This window comes from Hyla sarda, chromosome 2 (assembly GCF_029499605.1).
Source record: "Hyla sarda isolate aHylSar1 chromosome 2, aHylSar1.hap1, whole genome shotgun sequence".
Classification (NCBI taxonomy): domain Eukaryota; kingdom Metazoa; phylum Chordata; class Amphibia; order Anura; family Hylidae; genus Hyla; species Hyla sarda.
The window spans coordinates 252,776,082-252,799,704 of record NC_079190.1 but is presented as its reverse complement, the minus strand read 5'-3'; the positions used below and the strand labels follow the sequence as shown (position 1 = coordinate 252,799,704).

At 42.0% G+C, this 23,623-nt stretch overlaps 1 protein-coding gene and 1 long non-coding RNA gene across 8 annotated transcripts in view; one reads left to right on the top strand and one right to left on the bottom strand.

The window, feature by feature from the left end:
• Positions 1–23,623, bottom strand: part of ADGRB2 (adhesion G protein-coupled receptor B2) — a 571,730-nt gene that overhangs the window by 465,212 nt on the left and 82,895 nt on the right. The gene's annotated exons all lie outside the window — the stretch shown is intronic.
• On the top strand, positions 5,821–10,843 carry LOC130355998 (uncharacterized). The gene is made up of 3 exons (XR_008888728.1): positions 5,821–6,022; positions 7,350–7,417; positions 9,159–10,843. It is a non-coding gene; the product is annotated as an uncharacterized LOC130355998 (long non-coding RNA).

The following is a 23,623-nucleotide window of genomic DNA, read 5'->3' as shown; positions in this document are numbered from 1 at the left end:
ATCATATAATGTATACTAAACACCATATCACAACATGCGCACTCCACACCATATCATGTATACTAAACAACATATCATAACATGCGCACTCCACACCATATCATATCATGTATAATAAACAACATATAACATGCGCACTCCACACCATATCATATCATGCGCACTCCACACCATATCATATCATGCGCACTACACACCATATCATATCATTCGCACTATACACCATATCATATCATGTGCACTCTACATGGTGCTTTTTTGTCAGTTTTTTTCAGTTTTTGCCATAATATTTCAAAAAAACATAAAAATATTTCATTTTTTACATACATTTTGTCTAATTGCAGCAATAAAAAGGCCAAAAGCCACAAAAGTGTGGGGAAACATGAAGACTTTACATCTTTGATTGAATAGATTTTTTTTTTAAAGAGTGCTCTCTATCACCCAAAGTGCAAGAAAAAGTGCAAACGTGTCATACTAAAAAAAACGTGCACAAAGGATGAGGTCTATAGCAACAGTAGAGAGGCCCCCCAACAAACCTACCCTTCACCTCCAGGCCAAAAGGCACCGGCAAGGATCCAAGTGGCATCTGGCACTGTTCACATAGTCACCATCAGTGTCCATCTGCAAACATTTTGGAAACAGAGGAGTTAAATCTGTCTTACTCCACCCTGCCTGGCTGCAACTTTACCATCCACAGCATCGCATAGCCTCATCTCCTGCTTCCACGTGGGACCCCAATCCCGGACCTTCCACCGCTCCCGGCGTACCATCATCGCCAGACCCGTTGTAACACCCAAGCCGACTGACACTCCTGCCGGAGTGCCAGACTAGTGCCACCTGTCTTAAGCCGGCCAGCGAACGAGGTCTCCAGCGCTGAAACTGCTGCATGCTCCTCTGCCACCGAAGCTCACGGTATGCTACATTCATTTGCGCCCCCCTGCCAACGGGGCTGCTAAGGGAGACATACCAACTTGTGCCCCCTTCCATCTATTGGGGCACACAAGGAACATAAGGCTGCAACCTAACCATCATCATTTATCAAGCCAGAAGCAGTGGTGAGAGATACTCTGTATCATCCATTCATCAACTTTTTTATTGACTTCATGTTACAATTATTTTGCCATAAACCCAAACATCTATCCACACCTTTTGCGGATTTATTTTATTTTTATTTTTTATCTGCAGATTTATGGACTCATTAGAACATCAATTTATTCATATATTTTGGATATCTCACTAGGGCCCAGTGAGATTTTCATTAGATAGTGCCAGTGTAATGTGATATTTTGATACTGTTTTATACATTTATATATTATATTTTATAATCTGAATTAAAAAACAATTTCTGAGCAAACACTGTTACATCTATAATTGCCCACACCATTATGCACCATTGGTGAGGTCCTAGAGGCATAAGCTATAGGTTTTCATTATTTTACATTATTGTTGCCGGTGGGGTCCGGCTTTAGCTTTAACTGCCTCGGTCCTTCTGTTGTGAGCTGCACCTTATTTTAAGTTATCATAGGAAATATACTGTTTGAGAAAATCATTTCTGCTCTAAAAGAAACACAAAAATGGCTGAAAACCCATGCCTGCCACATCAGCTAAAACAGGTAAGCACAAGGCATACACAAGAATCTCCACATAATTCTCTAAAAAAGCTATGATGCACTGCATAAGAAAAACATATCCTGGAGTGCTTCTTTATTATTGTCTCTATTTATCTGCACAATTGTGAATGCAAATTTGGACTTTAAAAGATTAACTATGACATTCTGAGATAATGGTAGAGGTGAGCGCAGGGACACACAAGGGAACTGAACCAGGGAACAAAAAACATTGTGATGCTGGTATTATATTTGAATGCACTTCTGGCATCACAACCTTTTGAAATACAATCCACGAAAACTGTGTGACATAAATGTATATGTGTAACAGAAGATACTTTCCCCTGACTAGAACTTAGAGAAAACACCTATTACTGCAATGTGTATTTTTACCATGAACCAATAATTAGAAGGATCTCATACAGAATGCAGAAACTATAGATAGATATCCTATATACCAGGCTTTATTTACCATGATTGCTTAATGGGGCATGTGACATCAAGTGCTGGGTTAAGTTCATATTCATTGTTGGCAGAAATGTTGATTCCCAGTGACCCCCCCAACCTACGATGGCCCCGACATACGATCATTTCAACATACGATGGCCTCTCGGGGCCATCGCAAAAACGGCTATCCGGCAGCGCAGACTGCTTCAGCTGCCACCGGATAGCTGTTTACAGTGCCCCGTGTGGTCCGCTGACGATCACTTACCTGTCCTCGGGGCTCCGGCGCGTCCTCTTCGGGCTCCCCTGCATCGCCGGCGCTCTCCATCGTCGTCATCACGTCGCTGCACACGCTGTCCTGTCATCCAATAGGAGTGGCGTGCGTAATGACATGATGGCGGCGACAGAGAGCGCCGATGCTGGGGAAGCAGAGGCCTTGCCGGAGTGTCGGGGACACCCCGGGGACCCGGCGACAGCAATAGAGGGCGACATCAAGGGCAGCGGTGACGGTCCGGAGCGGCGGGGACAGGTGAGTACAACTTCCTCTACCAGTGGTCTTCAACCTGCGGACCTCCAGATGTTGCAAAACTACAACTTCCAGCATACCTGGACAGCCGTTGGCTGTCCGGGCATGCTGGGTGTTGTAGTTTTGCAACATCTGGAAGTCCGCAGGTTGTAGACCACTGTCCTATACTTTACATTGCACGGATCCCTCAACATACAATGGTTTCAACAAACGATGGTCCGTTTGGCACGGATTACCATCGTATGTTGAGGGACCACTGTATTCTCAATAGCAGGAATTGAATGGACAGTGGACAGTGTATATTTGTTGTATAATTACATATATAAAGCATGGACATTCTATGGAGAGATGAGGTATTCTAAAGGGGTGTCAAACATATTAGCACATAATTCTAAATATTGCTTTCCCTGTCATCTGTCATCATTTGACATTGTACCCACTGTATTTGCGTGTTCTTTATGTGTAACATACATTTTTCGGTTATGTCAGTTTTGAAAAAAGACTATAAGACGTTTCCTTTCCACTCACTCTTTTAGAACTTAGTTTTCTATTTTTGGAAACCCTTCTTTCGGTCTAACACTTTTGCCCGTAGCTTTGTATCATCAGCCATGTTTGTGCTTTAAATCCATTACCATTTGTGATTTCATTTAAATAATTCTAAACAAATGAAAACTGTGATTGGTCTCATCTATCCCAGTCCTAATGAGCTATTACATAGCGGCAGAAATCTAAGTAAATAATGCTGTAAAACAATGCAAACAATACCAGAATACTAAAATACTTCTTCCCCAAGTTCTCCATGTTTTGAGGTTAACACTCTTTTTTCAGTGGTGTTTTTTATGTTTGACGCTGAAATATATATTTGAATAGGATTTACAGGACGTAAATCCCATTAAAATTTATATTTCAGTGTCAAACATAAAAAACACCACTGAAAAAGAGTATTTACACAGAGAGGAAGAAGCATCAATATAGCCGATCAATTTGCCAATAACAAATTGTCACAGTACATTTCTCAGCTTTATCCATGTAGAGAACCTGCTATAGTTCAATGTGACTGGTTCATTTCTTAACCCCTTAAGGACGCAGGACGTAAATGTACGTCCTGGTGAGGTGGTACTTAACGCACCAGGACGTACATTTACGTCCTAAGCATAACCGCGGGCATCGGAGCGATGCCCGTGTCATGCGCGGCTGATCCCGGCTGCGATCTCGCGGGCATCCGCCATTAACCCCTCAGGTGCCGGGATCAATACAGATCCCGGCATCTGCGGGAGTTCGCGATTAAAATGAACGATCGGATCGCCCGCAGCGCTGCTGCGGGGATCCGATCATTCATAACGCCGCACGGAGGTCCCCTCACCTTCCTCCGTGCGGCTCCCGGCGTCTCCTGCTCTGGTCTGTGATCGAGCAGACCAGAGCAGGAGATGACCGATAATACTGATCTGTTCTATGTCCTATACATAGAACAGATCAGTATTAGCAATCATGGTATTGCTATGAATAGTCCCCTATGGGGACTATTCAAGTGTAAAAAAAAAATGTAAAAAAATGTAAAAGTAAAAGTAAAAAAAAAGTGAAAAATCCCCTCCCCCAATAAAAAAGTAAAACGTCCGTTTTTTCCTATTTTACCACCAAAAAGCGTAAAAAACATTTTTTATAGACATATTTGGTATCGCCGCGTGCGTAAATGTCCGAACTATTAAAATAAAATGTTAATGATCCTGTACGGTGAACGGCGTGAACGAAAAAAATTTTTAAAAGTCCAAAATTCCTACTTTTTTAATACATTTTATTAAAAAAAAAATTATAAAAAATGTATTAAAAGTTTTTTATATACAAATGTGGTATCAAAAAAAAGTACAGATCATGGCGCATAAAATGAGCCCCCATACCGCCGCTTGTACGGAAAAATAAAAAAGTTATAGGTCATCAAAATAAAGGGATTATAAACGTACTAATTTGGTTAAAAAGTTTGTGATTTTTTTTAAGCGCAACAATAATATAAAAGTATATAATATGGGTATCATTTTAATCGTATTGACCCTCAGAATAAAGAACACATGTCATTTTTACCAGAAATTGTACGGCGTGAAAACAAAACCTTCCAAAATTAGCAAAATTGCGTTTTTCGTTTTAATTTCCCCACAAAAATAGTGTTTTTTGGTTGCGCCATACATTTTATGATATAATGAGTGATGTCATTACAAAGGACAACTGGTCACGCAAAAAACAAGCCCTCATACTAGTCTGTGGATGAAAATATAAAAGAGTTATGATTTTTAGAAGGCGAGGAGGAAAAAATGAAAACGTAAAAATTAAATTGTCTGAGTCCTTAAGGCCAAAATGGGCTGAGTCCTTAAGGGGTTAAAAGCAAGATATATAAAAAAATATTGTAATTGTTTATTCCATCATTTCTGTATATTATAGATATATCTGTATTTGGGAAAGCTACAGAACAACCATCAACATCAGTTCTGCCTAGAGAAGTGGATGTGTAGCAGAAGGAGGCAGATTTGCATTGCACAGTTAAAGTTTTTTTTTTTAATCAACTGACACCAAAAATCTTAATCCTTCTAGTACTTATCAGCTGCTGTATGCGCTACAGGAAGTTCTTTTCGTTTTGAATTTCTTTTCTGTCTGACCACAGTGCTTTCTGCTGACACCTCTGTCCATGTCAGAAACTGTCCGAAGCAGGAGAGGTTTGCTATGGGGATTTGCTCCTGCTCTGGAAACTTCCTGACATGGACAGAGGTGTCAACAGAGAGCACTGTGGTCAGACAGAAAATAAATTTAAAAAGAAAAAAACTTCCAGTGGAGCATACAGCAGCTATAGCAACCAATCAATGTGAATCTTTCATTTTTTTAAAGGCCTGTGAAAAATGAAAGAAGCGATCTGATTGGTTGCTATGGGCAACTCAGCAACTTTTTCTCAGGGTAGGTTTTGATGAATCTCCCCCTAAGAGTTTTCAATAGAAGTAATTTACAAATCTGTATACATTTTCTGGCACCAGTGTATTAAAAAAAAAAAAAAAAAAAAAAAAAAGCTTTTCCACCTGAGTACCCCTTTAAGTACATTGGGGGAGATTTATCAAAACCTGTGCAGAGGAAAACTTGCCCAGTTGACCATAGCAACCAATCAGATCCCTTCTTTCATTTTTCACAGGCCTTCATGAAAATGAAAGAAGCAATCTGATTGGTTGCTAAGGGCAACTGCTCCACTTTTTCTCTGCACAGGTTTTGATTAATCTTCCCTAAAGTGTATATTTTTAGTGATTTATAGGGTTGTGAAACTAAGCTTGATATATTCATCAAGTGGCTGTAATAGAAACTCCCTTAAAAAGAAAAAAACTTCCCCAAGGGCTTATCATCTACTCTTTTAAAAGAACCTTTTTAACCTGTCTACTGTATGTTGTCACATCTTCTAGAGAGGATGACCTTATCAGTAAGTAATGATGGCTGGTATGATGGTTGCTTATCTGTGAACACATGCTCACTCCAGTACTCACCGACTTCACTAGAGATGGCACAAAGGATGACTAAGCCATGCTGTAACACACAAATGTCTCTACTTTTATCTTTCCCTAAATTTACTTTATATATATATATATATAATAGAATATTGTGAAATTATGTTTATGTAATGAGCTAGTCATCTTGGCACACATGTTAGAATATAATAAAGGGAAACTGACAGCCAATTCACCTTCACTAAACCCAATGCACAGGTTAATAGTGTGGGTAAACTGGATTACAGTAAGCTATATCTGTGGTGCAGTTTCCAGAGATACCGATTGTATTAGCCTTCATTGCTAATAGTCGGCTTTATGCAATGCGCAAAGTCGGCTATTAGCAATGGAGGCTAACACTCATTCGGGTAAATGATATCTCATTGTAATCCGGTTCACCCACACTATAACCCTGTGTATTGGGTTTAGTACGGATGAACCGGCTGTCAGTTTTCATTCCCGTCATGTTGGGAAAGGGAGAAGCGCAACCCTGTTCTCACCCAGAATCACTTTTCTTTCCTCCTTATGTATCTGCCCTAGATAGTGGATCCAAAGCTGGACAAAAGTCCCTCTGCTGGAATAAAGGGCAGGGTATAACACAGTGTGGGTTCCCAGCACAAGTGGCTATCCCGTGGTTGAGGACTGACTCGGGCTAGCATCATAAAGTGTTGGACCCGCTAACGTTCTGTATATATTAAATTATTTCTATGTTGTAAGATAAGAATAATATATTTTTGTATGTACATGTATGTACATTAATGTGTTACTGTGCCTTTAATGTGTGAGCAGCAGGCCCTATGTGACCATGTGAGCCAATGAGACCCCAAAAGATCCCTCTGTATAGTGAGGTACAGGGGAGGAGTTAGTCAGTTGAGTCTAGTGCTGGACATTGTTCAGTAAAGTACCATCCAGACACCTGAACAACAGCTAAGCTCAGGTGTGCTGAGTCGTGTGTCCTAAGCTGAGGCCTACTTCAGTTTACTACTGGTCATCCTACAAGTGTCACTCGCAGGAGAACTATATGTCCCTGCAGAATCAGTTACAGTGCTTTGGAAGGACCCTAGCTACCAGAACCTCAAATTCTACAATTCCATCTTGTGAAAAGCACCACAAGTCTCAGAATGGCAACAAGGTCGCAAGGGGTACGCTGCACTCTCACACCAAGGCCAGCTGTTTGTGTTTTACCAACTTCACAAGCTCAGTAAGAGCAGTTAACCATAACCAGATGTGAGTGTGTTTATTGACTCATCATGTCTTTCCCAGGAAGACTGCTTCCCACCTTCGGACCGTGGTACGGACAAACGGTGCCCTGGCGTCACGAAGTGATTGAGGTATGTCTTACTAACACCCAATGGCCACCACAACAGTCCAATTAAAATAAACAAAAAAAAAAAAAAGGGATAAACAAACAAACTGAAGTAGACTGAAGCTTTTTCCCTGTCTGGAGATACTAACAAATTTGGGGTGTGTGTCATGATGATCCTACATGACTATCTGTATCTGTTTGGTGAGATGCATAAACAACAACTATTCAAATATGACATCTGTATTTAAAGGGGTACTCCGGCGCTAAGACATCTTATCCACTATCCAAAGGATAGGGGATAAGATGCCTGACCGCGGGAGTCCCGCCGCTGGGAACCCCCGTGATCTTCCACCCCGCACCCCGTTAGAATCAGCCACCAGAGCGTGCTCGCTCCGGGTCTGATTACTAGCAGTCACAGGGACGGAGCATAGTGACATCACGTCTCCGCCCCGTGTGACACCATGGCTCGCCCCCTCAATGCAAGCCTATGGAGGGGGCGTGTCACGCCCCCTCCATAGGCTTGCATTGAGGGGGCGGAGCGTGACATCCCACGGGGCGGAGCCATGACGTCACTATGCTCTGTCCCTGTGATCTCTAGTAATCAGACCTGGAGTGAGCACGCTCCGGGGGCTGATTCTAACAGGGTGCGGCGTGGAAGATCACGGGGGTCCCCAGCGGCGGGACCCCTGTGGTCAGACAACCTATCCCCTATCCTTTGGATAGGGGATAAGATGTCTTAGCGCCGGAGTACCCCTTTAATGCTAAGAGCTGCAGACATCATTGTATAGTGGTTAGAGTATAAAAAAGAAAACTGTACCTTTCCTGAAGCTGCTGGAGGTTGCAAAACGTATATCAGCCAAGGGTCAAGAAGGTGGTGCCGACCTGCTCAAGTGCTACAACCTGATATGCCTCCTGGCTCGCCCTGTACATCAGTAAAGGAAGGGCTTGGATATCATAGCTAGTGAGGAGGCATGCCATACTGTGGCATCTTGGTAGCTTGGCTCCACCTCCTTGACATTTGAGAAATAAAAGAGTGATTATATATGGCTGGCAAACACTATAAGCATAAGAAAAGGCACAACTTGCTTTTATATCAAAATAGCTATCAAAAGTGTTTGCAGCTCTTAGCAGCAATACAGCCAATAGATTGCCTTTAAGGCTTTTAAGGCTGTAGTCTAATACTACATTGGCAGGAAATGTGACAGCAAATTGTCATCTGAATGTAACTTGCGTGTTTATGTTCATTGTGGGGTAGTGGGTAGGGAAAAGGAACATCAGCAGGACAGGGAAAAAGTGGCTAGGCCAGTACTGTATACCCTGCAGGTGTCCCCCCCCCCCCCCCCCCCAGCCAAAAAGAGAAAGTCAAATGATGGATTCCGTAACCCCAGTTTCCATTGTGTCTTGCTTTTACCATGGTCTGCATCCTGTCCATTTTTAACATTTCTTTCAGTGTCAACCATCCTTGAAAGAGACATATCCAAAAACACAACAGGACATAGTCATTACACAGCCAGCAAAATGTATCAATATTGCCGATTGATTCTCTCCACTGCCTTCCGCCTGATTCCTCTTGTGCATAGCGAGTTGTCACAATACATTTCTTAGCTTTGCCCATTTAGTACATCTCCAGCTTGAAGCTCCTGGTTAATTGTATAAAAGCATACCGTACTAGACAATTTACAGGGAGAACATTGTTATGTGTTTATTTATCATTTTGCATATACATCCACTGACAAAAGCCTTGTGTTTGTTTTTCAAATCTTTAGAAATAATAATGTGAAGAACTACCTGAAAACCAGACGGCAGAAGAATACTTGTTTGGATAACCGCGCTGATAGCTATCAACATTTTACCAGTTTTTAACATTTTACAAATGTGAGCCCATTAAATGGCCTATGTGAGGGAGATGTGACATAATGAATGCCTTCTGGCGTAAATGAACAGGATATTTATAGATACAATCTACATTGTAAATGCACTTCTTCTTCCCTTGTTTTTCATAACAACCAGCAGAATCATGAAGGCAGCTCTGGATTAGGCTGCAATACATCAAAATGACGCAAAGAACTTATTTAACTTTTTATTTATGTAGACTAAAGATTAGATTTTTTTTCTCTGGGATTAGCAAAGTGGCTAGAAAGCTTCCTAAACCAGTCAAGCATAGCCATATGCTAAAAAATGCTCTGCTTCCCACTGCCACTTTGTCCAGCTCTGCAGAAGTGACGGTGCTTTCTATAGCGAATGATTGACCTTGCTTGACTCCTACGCTTTTTTTGTTATGTCTGCAAACAACAGCAACAGATGTGGTAGAGGGTGTGATGAGGGCAGAATGAGAGGCCCTAGAGGCAGATGACAATAACCCCTTGTGTTTGTGATGCCAGGGCATAGTTTATCCTCAGAACCACTCAAAGGTATACTGCTGGAACCTGGGCTAGGCACAGGGGCAATAATGACTTTGACCCCAAGTTACGGAACCACGGAAGCTCTACTGAGTTAGACAGGTGGAATAGTCTATACAGCTTAACTAGGCCCACGGAGGTGACCAGTGACTTCAGAGACCCTAGGGGTTGCTGGGACTTGCAGTGGATTGGGACAATTTTGATGCAGGCCAAGTTGACTGAAGACAGGTTTACTTTGACTTGACTGAGACTGACTATACCCCGTTTGTTGCTTACCAGACTCTGACTGGGACCTGGAGGGTGTGGACTTGTAGACTTGTTGCTGCGTGGATGACTTGAGGCCTCCTCTGGACTCCAGACACACTTTTAGGACTTGACTGCAATGGACCTCAGCAAAGACTTAACTGGAAATCAAAAGAGCGAGCTAGCTCCTCCCAGGGCTTATATAGGGGAGACTAGGAGGGGTCCCATAGGTCACCATAAGGTCACATGGTAACTGATACCTCACTGGGTTACAATCACATGACACTGGTTAGTCACATGTCAATGGTTCTTAAAGACATAACACTTTTACAATACAAGGGGAACAGGTGCAGGGGCCCACGGAACACTGCAGGGAGGCTGTCTGACAGGGCAACTAGAGTACAGGGGTACAACTCCTCTACCGGGCCACCACACAGGGCTTCGCTCTCCCCGCACTCCCATAGAGAATGCATGGAGGGGCCACCATTCTGGAGATCATGGGGGTCCCAGCAGTCAGTCTCCCCTGCTATCAGACTCCCCTATCTTGTATATAGGACATGAGTTTTAATAATCTGGAAAACCAATTTATTTGTCTTGTGTGAACATATCCTTAAAGGGGTACTCCACCAGTAGACATCTTATCCCCTATCCAAAGGATGGGGGATAAGATGTCTGATCGCGGGGGAGTCCTGCCGCTGGTTACCCCCGCGATCTCGGCTGCGGCACCCCAGTCATTCCTGCACAGAACGAACTTCGCTCAGTGCCGGATGACTGGCGATGCGGGGCGGAGGCTTGTGATGTCACGGTCATGCCCCACTCGTGACGTCACGGCCATGCCCCTCAATGCAAGTCTATGGGAGGGGGTGTGATGGAACTCCCATAGACTTGTATTGAGGGGGCATGGCTGTGACATCACGAGCGGGGCACGGCCATGACACGTCAAGAGCCTCCGGCACTGAATCTGACGCTCTAAACAAACACCGGGTGCAACACAGAGAACGCGGGGGTCCCTATCCCTATCTATCCTTTGGAAAGGGGATAACACTCTCTGTTCTGTTGCACCAAAGAACATGTACTGTATTATACCAGATATAATCCAGATGAATAAACAAAGTATACTATCAGTGTAATGTATTAGAGGACAAAACTTTATATATTTTTCAGCATAGCTGTTAGAGATATGTCAGGCAGAGTGCTGAGAGATTATATGTGTGAGCCAGATGAATTTAGAATTTAGCTTTGAATGTAATGGAAAAGAGAACATTACATAGTTCAAAATGAAATGAAATAAGTACTGTATATCTAGGAGAGGCTATGGTGGAGATTTATAAAAACCTCTGCAGAGGAAAAATGAAGCGATTGCCCATGGCAACTTTTAAGCAACATTTTTTTTCAGAGGCCTTTTTTTAGGGTGTATTCAAATATACAGTGTCCTGCGCAGCATATTTGAAACAAGCTTGTGAATGTACACACAATGGAAGAAATATTAGAGGTTTTTTATTATCCCAATAAGTTGCTAAATATATTGTACATCACTGTAATATTCTAATTTACAATGTAAAGGCCCAATGTCATGATATGTGCAACTATGAATAGCAATAAAGGTAACACCAGCTACCTCTTCTGTAGGTAATGAATGGACTATTAAACATAATGATACATAGTTGCAGGGCCGAACTGGGGATAAAAACCAGCCCTGGAAATAATTGCAGACCATCCCCACAACATTTGGTCAGCCATGCACATATTTATCGCTTTACACTACACTATATATCTATCAAGAAAATACATTGTCACTGTATTTAACTATATTGGAGCCATTTTACTTTTTCATATGTACATTAGTAAACATTATTATTTACCAAGTAATATTACCACCATACTGTTACTTGACAAATTCTTAATACTAAGACCAGTGTTACCAATAATACCAGTATATAAGGAGGGATATTATTACCATACATATTACTTTCATACTGTTACTGACCAAATCCTTTATACTGAGACCAATATTACCAATAATACCAGTATACATGGAGGAATATTATCACCATACATATTACCATCATACTCTTCCTGACCAAATCCTGTATACTGAGACCAACATTATCCGTAAACAATGGACAGATAAAACTGAGACACCATGACCACTACCACCACAGAATGACTAAAATCCCCACACTGCTGTTGAATAATCCGTTATACTGGATATCAATATTTCCCCCATACAGTAACCATATACAGGTAGATACCAACACTACACAGGATCTGCAGACCATATAAATAATTACAGTTACATTCTTCAAGTGAATCAAAGGTGATGTCTTCTGTGATCAGAGCCCTTCATATTACTTTTCTTCTCCATCTGTCCTGGGCATCATGAAAACTTCTTCCAGCCAAGACTTGTCGCTGCAGAATCTGCCAGACAAACATTTTAGGCTCTTCGCTTCAGCAGCATCCAAACCTCTATACAAACTTTCAATCAATATTGCCTCACATACTAATTGTGTCCCCATATATCAGTTAGCAGCATAGAGCAGTTAGGCACCCCGCTGTACCCCCATATAGCAGTTAGGCCCCCTCTTTGCCCCCATATAGCAGTTAGGTTCCCTCTGTGCCTCATTTAGTAGTTAAGCCCCCATATTAGCTAGGTAGATACCCTTCCCCACATTAGGTCAGTTGACTTCTCTCTCTTCCCCCGTATTAGGTAAATTGGTAGTTAGGTAAGCTCCCCTTACTGCGCCCCTAGATATCTTATCCCCTATCCAAAGGCACTTCACTCTGTGCCTGATGACGAGCGATACAGGGGCTGGAGTATCCTGACGTCATGCCCACCCCATAGACTTAATATAGTATTAATGGGGCAGGGAGTGACGTCACAAGGGGGTGGGGCCGTGAAGTCACGATACTCCAGCCCCTGTATTGCCCATCATTAGGCATGGAGTCAGGTTTGCTCCGTGCAGCAGATGACACAGGATGCTGCAGGATGCTTTGGATAGGAGATAAGATGTCTAGGGGCAGAGTACCCCATTGAAAGGGTATTCCAGGAAAAAAAACTTTCTTTTTTTTATATCAACTGGCTCCAGAAAGTTAAACAGATTTTTTAATTACTTCTATTAAAAAAATCTTAATCCTTCCAGTAGTTATCAGCTGCTGAAATTGAGTTGTTCTTTTCTTTCTGACAACAGTGCTCTCTGCTAAAACTTCTGCTTGTCTCAGGAACTGTTCGAAGAATTAGAGGTTTGCTATGGGCATTTGCTCCTACTCTGGACAGTTCCATGAGACAAGCAGAGGTGTCAGCAGAGAGCACTGTTGTCAGACAGAACAACAACTCAACTTCAGCAGCTGATAACTACTGGAAGGATTCATTTTTTTAATAAAAGCAATATACAAATCTGTTTATGTTTCTGGAGCCAGTTGATATGAATAAAAAGTTTTTTCCTAGAATACCCCTTTAATATTAACTAGTTTAGAACCTCTCCCCCCCCCTTGCTTATGTCAGATTGGTAAGCAGCCCTCCCCCCCCCCTTCCTATTTCAATATTAGCTAAGCAGATCTTCTCCCCCACCCCTTATATAAGGTAGGTAGGTAGGCAGGCTTCTCCCCTCCCTCCTTCTATGTTAGCTAAGTAGATCCCCTTCCACACTCTTATGTAAGGTAGGAGGCTTCTCCCCCTTATGTAGATAGACAGGAAGGTTCCCCCCTCTCAAGTAGGTATGTAGTTGGCTTTTCCTTCCCTGCCCTTAGGTAGGTAGGTAACTTCAACTCCCCCACCTTAGGTAGGCGCTATGACAGACATTCTGCACAGCCTCCTGGTGTGCAAGTACTGGAGTGAGTGGCTGGGCTAGGAGCATATAGCTCTTAGCTCTGCCATTCTGAGGCCGCTGCACACAAGGTCCTGACATTAAAGTCATGACCTTGTGAGCTTGTGTGAGTGAGCGTCTGCCGGGTGGCCGCACATGGGCCAGCCACTGGCCCACCTGGAGTTTGGCCTACAGGAAATTTTCCTGGTATCTCTGTAGGCCAGTGCGGCCCTGAGCAGGCCTTCATCCTGATTTTGCTACAGTTATTAAACAGTATAGTACTTCAATAGTATAATACTGTCAATAATGAAACAAAATGCCATCCCTTGTAAGTCTGTATCTCTAACACAATCCCAGTTTTGTGATTTAAAAGTGTAAGTACTGTCAGAAATGTGACTATATAGTTGTGTGTGAGAATACATATATCATCCCACCCATCATCCAGGGTAAAACAAAAATGCTCTTTGGAAGTCAAGAAGACCTTTCGATATGTGCACAAGGTGTAACCCAACAAAGTTGTGGTAGATTAGCTGTGTGTCAGCAGTGCCCTTTCTTACTTTGCATTTTGTAAATGACAGCAACAGTCTCCATCCTAACCACAGAATGCTTGTAAGTCTATGCCTGGTTATAAGGCTCACCACTAACTATGTCATCTTCCCTGGCAGCCAATCACAATTAAACAACCAAACCATACAGTATCAATAACAGTATCAACCATACCTATCAATTTACAGGCACATAGAAGTGTCTTTATCCACAAAGCTTCTGGCTATGTCAATCAATACAGTGTTAATAGCTTTTGGACCTATTCCATACATCATAAATCGTTCAATCTTTATTTTAAACTTTGCAAGGTGTGTTCTCACAATCATGCCGTGTTTTAAAGCCAAAGCCAAGAATGGATCATAAATTGAGGACATTGACACAAGGCTGTTACTTTTTTTCAATTCCATTCCTGGCTTTGATTTCAAAGATTGCATCAAAAATCCTGAACATGTAAAGAAATACAAACACTTAAATAACAAGGATAATATGATATAATTTCCAGCAAATGAACGAACCATCATATAACAATGATATCATCAAGGGAGGGAATAACTGCTTCCACTTTGATTTCACATGGTGATTCTTTTTTGCTGAATTTTTTTCCAATGTTTTTTGCGACAAAAACATTGAGGAAATCCAAAAACAAAGAGGTAAAAAAGATAAATCAAATCATTGTATTGCAGAACAATTACAAAAAGACACAGACATTTAAAAACACTTAAAAGGCTCAACACAGAGCCCCCCTACAAGACAGGGGGAAGCCAATATGGCCCCTTCCTGGACTACCGTACTGTATACAATGTAAAAGAAAACCCACCCTCAAAACAGGGAACCACTAAGATGAATAAAGTGCCTATACACACATATGGTGAACAATACAAAAAAAAGCAAAAATTATTGTGTGACAAGCAAATCAAACCATATCAAATTAACATAATAAGGAAAAAAGTATATGCATGAAGTGAGATAAGGTAATGCTGCCCTTAAGCAGCAGATACCAGCAATAGAAGAGAGGGTTAGGTCAAATATCAAGATAGTGGTCAGAGGTACGGTGTCCACTAAGTCCCCACCCGTTCCGTTGCCTACATGGAAGTTGCCATGTAGACAACGGTACGGGTGGGGACTTAGTGGACACTAATATGTGTGTATAGGCACTTTATTCATCTTAGTGGTTCCTTGTTGTGAGGGTGGGTTATCTTTTTATTGTATACAGTATGGTAGTCCAGGAAGGGGCCATATTGGCTTCCCTCTGTCTTGTAGGGTAGTTCTGTGTTTAGCCTTTTAAGTGTTTTTAAATGACTGTTTCTTTTTGTAATTGTTCTGCAATAAAATTATTTGATTTATCTTATCTCATTTTGGGTGTGCACATTTGTATGGAAACTGCTTTGTTCTTGGATTTTCTGTAGTATGTTTTGTATACTATTGTAGCACCCCACTTTAAATATTAGGCTGAAACCCCCTTTCTTCTTTGTTAAAAACATTGAGGATGCAGCAGAAAGAAAAAAAAAACACAGCGTTTCCACATATCGTAATTATAACATCTGAACGAAGTCCTAATGCACACCCCATGACATATCAAGAATGTTTTTTGTCTAGATCAGGACTTCTCAGTCTTTTTCTACTGGGACTTCATCAACCTTCGCTATTGGCCAATGTTCAAGGCAAATATTCTTAAAAGATAAATTGTCACCAGTTTCACCCGTACTAGCCTGTTTGTACAGGTGTGTAGTTCAGGTGACACTGATTATAACGATACTCACTTGTCCCCGTGGACCCATTCAATTTCCTTGATTGGGCTGCATGCTTGGATGTCACTGCTGCTGCTTCCCTAGCGAAGAAGCAGCAGCGGTGATGTCAGCATGCTTACAAAGCTCTGCCAGCCCACCAAGCCTGCCGTACCAGTGAGATAGATAATGGGCAATGGGACTATGGATCAGGGACAGGAAAGTATGGTTAATAGGGATGAGCGTATCGAATCTAAAGAATCAGAATTTGTTATGAATTTCAGGAGAAAATTGATTTGTAACAAGTCACATCAGCGTTCTATTACAGAGAGAGAGGGACAGAGAGCAGTGTGTGGTGCACAGAAAAGCATTTTTACAGCAGCGATTCACCTCCCTGTCACATCAGCATTCTATTACAGAGAGAGAGGGACAGAGAGCAGTGTGTTGCACAGAAAAGCTTTTTTACAGCAGCAATTCACCTCAAGCCAAAATCCAGCCTAGAAGCACTGATAGGGAAGGGAGTGAGATTGAAAGAGTAAGTGCAATTTTGGGTGTAGTACACTGTGTGCTGCAGCACTGGTGTGTACAACAACTGAAAAGCTAATAGTAGTCAGCAAGTTAAGGTGAGCAGAGCACTAAAAGCGTATTGTCCTCTATTAAGTGTAACCTGTGCGTACATCTAAGTGTACAATTTTGTTCCTGTTAATGTCTTAAGGGCCTAGATACTGTGAAAGGCCAGCCAAAAGTGCACACCTGCTGGTGTTGTAGACAAATATTATTTTAAGTGTACTGTAGCGCATTGTCCTCCCCTAATAAGTGCATACCACATACGTTCATCTAAGTGGTGTACCATTTTGTTCCTATTAAAGTCTTAGGGCCTCGATAATGTGAAAGGCCAGACAAAAGTACACATCTGCTGGTGTTGTACACAAATACTGGTTTAAGCATACTGCAGCACATTGTCCTTCCCTCATACCACATATGTATATCTAAGTGGTGTACTATTTTGTTCCTGTTTAAGTCTCCAGCCACCTCCAGGCTGTCTCATTCTGCAACTATATGGTCTCCTCATGCTTCCACCACCTCCAGGCTGTGTCATTCAGCCACTATATGGTCTCCTCATGATGCCGCCAACTACAGACTGTGTCATTCAGCCATTATATGGTCTCCTCATGCTTCCACCACCTCAAGGCTGTTTCACTGTACCGCCATGTGGTCTCCTCATGCTGCTGGCACATTAAATCAAAATTTTAGGTTCATCTATTTGAAATCTTCAATTTAAATGTTAAAAAATATCTTTAATCTTTTCATTTTTGAGGCCCTATGGTCTTGTCCGGCTGTTGCCACCTCCAGGCTGGGTCATTTAGCCACTATATGGTCTCCTCATGGTGCCGCCACTTCCACGCTTCGTCAATCAGCCCCTATATGGTCTCCTCATGCTTCCACCACCTCCATGCTGTGTCATTCAGCCACTATGTGGTCTCCTCATGCTGCCGCCACATCCACGCTGTGTTATTCAGGCACTATTTGTTCTCCTCATGCTGCCGCCACCTCCATGCTGTGTCATTCATACACTATATGGTCTCCTCATACTGATGCAACCTCCAGGCTCTGTCATTGTGCCACTCTGCGACAGTGATTCTAATAGTGACGCCTCTAATCTGCATGTCATACTGAACAACAGTATTATTTCCCTAACCTAGCACACACCCTATGCATGTTACAGCAAGGCAAAGTGTTCTACACCCCTATTGAGGCTCTCTGTAGGCCAAAAATAGCCATTTTTAATACAGATTCGCCGCAAATAAATTTGGACCGTACTGAATGGTTATCATTAGTTTCACCTGCACTGCGGACCTGTACCAACAGGTTAGTGTAGGGAAAACTGATGACAGTTTCCCTTTAATGAGAGCAAGAGTAAGCACAAAAGGAGTAAGTTATTTTTGGTAAACCAGAAACTGTACAAAGGCTTGGACAGTGTAGGATCACTTCTGTTTAAACTGACTACCCTGCTGTGCCTCATCAAAAAATGGTTGGAACTTTAACAGTGAAGAATGCCTGGTAGTGGCCTAGATCACTGAAAAAACACGTTAAGGGCATGGTTACATAGGGCATGTCCACAGCATATTTCACACTGAAGATGCACCGGCGGCAGTCACAGAGGGACTGCAGAGTGAGCTCACAGCAGCGGCCGGGTAGCTCTGTGTGTCTGCTTCTAGTGGCGGATTTCCCGCTATGGAACTCCGAGGCTAAAAGCGGACACGCAGATACCTTGTCGCAGCTAGGAGCTCACTCTTCAGTCCCTTTGGGACTGCCATCAGCGCATCCTCAGCATGAAATATGCAGTGGATGTGCTCCGTGTTACCCTGCCCTAAGGGTAAAATGTACATGTAAAATATTTTCAATAACTGTCAAATGAACAGTTATTTCTCTTTAACTTTCCATGCCCATAAACATTCAGCATGGGTGAACATTCATGTTTCCACTAGGGGAAAGGGTTACTCCACAGCTAGACTGCTCTGCAGGTATATTATCTCTTTAGAACAATAGGGTTAGGAAGTGAAAATCCAACATTCTCGCCACCAAAATAATTTACCACTTTAGACATTCGGGCAAACCTGCTGTAGTCTAAGGTGTATGGACACCTTAAGATTAATGGTCTATTAAGTGATGGCCCTTAAGTACAGCAACTCTGGCTGGATCCAATTGTATGGCTGTGGTAAAGACCCTCCACCAACTAACTGCCACTGAAAAATACTTTACCAGGCATTAAGTGTGCCTCATAGCTAGGGCCATGGTATGTTGGCCATAAGAGGACACACCTTATTTAATACCAGCACAAAGGGGACTGAATGTGTGGTACTCAATGAAGGTCTGATGAATGGGAGGAAACATTGCAAAGAAACAGCACTGTCTCTTTAAGGGCTAAATTCCCATACAGCACATCTGTTGAAGAAATTTCTGCAGCTGCAAACCAGTCCCATGAACGTGGTTGCTACTAGGATGCGTAAAGATTTCCGTAAGTCTTTTTCAGATGAATGGGACAGTCACAGAAGCCAGGATCTAAGAAATTATACCCTTGCCTAATACTTGTAATGAAAAGAAAATGTCAAAGGTGCCTTAGGTCTCCAAAAATACCGTAAGTGATAAACAAAGCGAGAGCACACAGGGCCTGTTATGTCAGTATATTACTTATTTATACATCTGCCCAATCTAGTGCTTAAAGGGGTACTCCACTGTAAAACATTTTCTTTTAAATGAACTTTTAAATTACTTCTACTAAAATTGTTTAATCCTTCCAGTACTTATCAGCTGCTGTATACTACAGAGGAAGTTCTTTTCTTTTTGAATTTCCTTTCTGTCGGACCACCTGTGTTCTCTGCTGACACCTCTGTCCATTTTAGGAACTGTCCAGAGTAGGAGCAAATCCCCATCTCTTGCTCTGGACAGTTCCTGACATGGACAGAGGTGTCAGCAGAGAGCACTGTGGTGAGGCAGAAAGGACATTCGAAAAGTAAAGGACTTTCTCTGTAGTATTCAGCAGCTGATAAGTACTGGAAGCATTAACATTTTTTAATGGAAGTAATTTACAAATCTGTTTAACTTTCTGGCACCAGTTGATTTAAAAGAAAATGTTTTGCAGTGGAGTACCCCTTTAACAAAAATAACATTTTTGGTGCTTGGCTGGAGAATCCCTTTAAGCTTTTGAGATAGGCTTTTCCTTCTAGTCTCTTGAGGTGGGACTAACAGGAACGATGTTCTTTTATGCAGTAAGTTGTTTATTTTCCAGAATGCCAGGCGAGCACTAAGTTTGTGTTCTCTGGACTTGTTGAAGTAAATCAAATAAGCAGCTAAATTCCCAAATAACTTTTTTTCCTTCCGCCTGGTTTCACAGACTTGATTTTTAAACTCCATTTGCTTTTTATTTCTTCACGTCAAGAGTTGCCAAAGCCGATGCAGGTCTCTGTGTGGCTATTCTTTTCATATGCTGACATTTAGTATGCCCCTCACTACTTGGCCTATTATATTTGTTACTATTTTTCATGTCGATACACTTTGTTTTTACATTTACATTGGTTTTAATGGACATTATGTATTTTTCCACATGAGCAAAGTGTTTTAAAGAGACAACACAAATACAATTTGTATTGGGGTGCAGTTTGTAATGCCTAATGGAATGTAATATCTTCCGTATTATGTGTTTGCATTACTTCAAAGTTTTGCATTTATATTTTGCCAGAAATAAATCACATTGATAATAGTAACAACTATAATAATGCCTATGGAAAACATCTGTCACAGCAAAGTGATGACAAGTGGTACTGCAAGCAACAAAGGGGACATAAAAGTAAACTCATGTTTAATAGGTGCAGCCCCTCGAAATGGAATGCTCTGAAGATTCACTTTATAGACTAAAGACTGTAATGTGCAAAGAAGTATGTAAATGCATAGAAATACCTGTAAAGAAATATGCCAGCCATTCTATCAGTCACTCCTATGTGATAAGAAATGTCCCCTCACCTGGTCTGTTAGGATAAAGAATCTTTTCTCAGATTTAAAATCCCTTTTCCAGTAATAGTATTCTCCAGGATATGCCACCAATAATACGTTTTGCTCCCTCTACTACCTCATCCATTCTGTCTCCTTTTCTGATAGTATTAAACAGTAGTGATGAGCGGTATTGGCCATATTCCACATTAAGCGAATATATGGACGAATATTCGTCCTATATTCGTGAATTTCGCATATTCGTTATATTCGTTGTGTATTCGCGTATTCGTTGCATATTCGCGTAATCCCGAATTTGCGTATTTGAGGAAGAAAACAGCGAGGGGGTGGGCAACATTACTATTGGTTGCTAGGGATGTTGTTGATAACCTCTGACAAGTGTATTTTCATCATTCTCATTGGCCCACAAGCTAAAAGAAGGAATATGCGAATATGCACATATGCAAAATATCCGCGCTCCACAGTCTCACACAGTAACTAGTATTGGAGCTTTATTTAGACTACAAGCTGGATGTAAGGAGGGATGATGATCACTCTGATGTGTTCTGTGCAAAAAAAAAATAATGAATATTTGTAATTTTGTGGTCCGGGAGCACACTTGTACCCACAGCATGGGTGAGTTGTAATAGCGTTACATATGAGCGTTGTTTTCCATGTACTAGCCTATTTATATCTTGTGGAGTGGTTTAGGGGGTACAACCCATAGTGGTTTAATTTGCATGTACCTCGACCTCCCCTTGTGCCTTAAAGTGACACTCTATTGTTATTGTACTCATAGATGAAGAAACTACTATTGTTATACATTTGCATAGCAACTGCTATATCCCCATTTTGTGGTGGTCCTAGGTATTACCACGATGCTGCTTTATATGCTTCATATGGATTATTCAATAAAAATTTTATATTTTTTATATGCAATAAATTGTTATCAACTGTTATTTTCTTGGTTGTTAGGATTCGGCAGGCTGGAGGTGGATCCTCTGTGTCAGAGAGGGATTGGCGTGGACCGTACCGGTGGACCGGTTCTAAGTTGCTACTGGTATTTACCAGAGCCCGCCGCAAAGCGGGATGGTCTTGCTGCGCCGGTAGCAACCAGGTCGTATCCACCGGTAACGGCTCAACCTCTCTGACTGCTGAGACAGGCGTGGTACAGAAGGACAAGGCAAGAGCAAGGTCGGACGTAGCAGAAGGTCAGGGCAGGCAGCAAGGGTCGTAGTCAGGGGCAACAGCAGAAGGTCTGGAAAACAGGCTTGGGACATACACAAAACGCTTTCACTGGCACAAGGCAACACGATCGGACAATGCTGGGAAGGGGAAGTGAGGTTATAAAGGCGTGGAGCAGGTGGGAGCTAATTACACTGATTGGGCCAGGCACCAATTAGTGGTGCACTGGCCCTTTAAATCTTAGAGAGCTGGTGCGCGCCATAGAGAGCGGAGCCGCACGCGCCAGGACGTGACAGCCGGGGACCGGAACAGGTGAGCAGATTGGGATTCGAACCGCGAGCGGGCGCGTCCCGCTATGCGGATCGCATCCCCGCCAGCAGTGTCAGTGCAGCACTCCCGGTCAGCGGGTCTGACCGGGGCGCTGCAGAGAGTAGAACGCCGCGAGCGCTTCAGGGAGGAGCAGGGACCCGGAGCGCTCGGCGTAACATTGGTATATGTAATTTCAGATATATAGCAAATATATTCACAATATTTGCGAATTCGCGATATTCCACTTCTGACCAAATATTCACGTACTGCTGACAGGGATACAAGAGTTTCTCTCCAACTTATACAAGCTTGATTTAAACTTTGCTTATTAAGAAACATCAGGGCCAATGTATCCACATCACACTCCCAGACACGTCAACTTGAGAGATTTCAAACTGTATTGGCACCATGGTTGGCCTTCATGTCCTCCCTATAGATTGAGAGCTTACATTCAGATCATCACTAACCACCTTACTGTTCTACTTTTATTTCAGCTGCATATCATTTCTCACCCCCCCCCCACCCCCCTTTGTCACATATAGTACCTATCTACTGGGAACGAAGGTGATGGAGGACCTTGACCAGTCAGTAAGAACGACTTTCTCCCTGCCTGCATAGCTCTCTTTTTCCTTCTATCATTGTTTCTTGACTATTTCCTCTCCTCTCCTTCCTTTTCAACTCACCTTTACTCTTACTCTTACCACCATATATTATTCCCTACCACCCCCCCCCCCATGTTCCCTCTCATGCTCCCCCTCTTTTCAACCAGACTGCTTACACAGAAGCCTATCTGAATGGAGATATGATATCACAACTACTCTCCATACAGTTTATATTATGTACCTATTTGTTCATTGTAATATTTAATAGTGGTGGACAATCGTTATGTTCTCCTATGCTGTTGTTTCTCCATAACAGTCTCATATTTAACTGTTTTGAGGATGTCTCATCCTCTCTGCCTTCTGTTATACTATTATTGTTTCTTGCTTATTGTTACTGCTATTTTGAAAACCTTAACAAATAATACTTATTGAGAATAACACGATAGTGTTATTCATGCCATCTGTCAGTGGTTTTAACATTATGGTTTATTAGTGCACATTCTATATTGTATGCTGGACCGTCGTACACATTTATTCATCTACTCACCATTGTGAATTTTAGATTTATCATTGTGATTATATAAGTCTTTATTCCTGCACCATAGAGAGAATAATATTCACATTAATAGCACTAGGAAATTGTCATATTTGACTGGAGAGGAATTTCATACAAGGGAAATCTGGCAGTTATTAGCTGTAAATTAGTACAATGATCTTTTATCCAATGTTCACATATTTTTCGGAAAACTGCACAATTTGTACATCTTGGAGTTATTGTTTGTTTTCTTAGAAAAGATTAACATACAGATCCCTTTGTGTAGAGAGGCCTTTTGACTATATTTATACTTTCATTTCAACCAAATAGGATTTTGGACTACTATTGTACGTGACGTATTCTTTTTGTGTACTTTGTACTTACTGTCCTACCATGT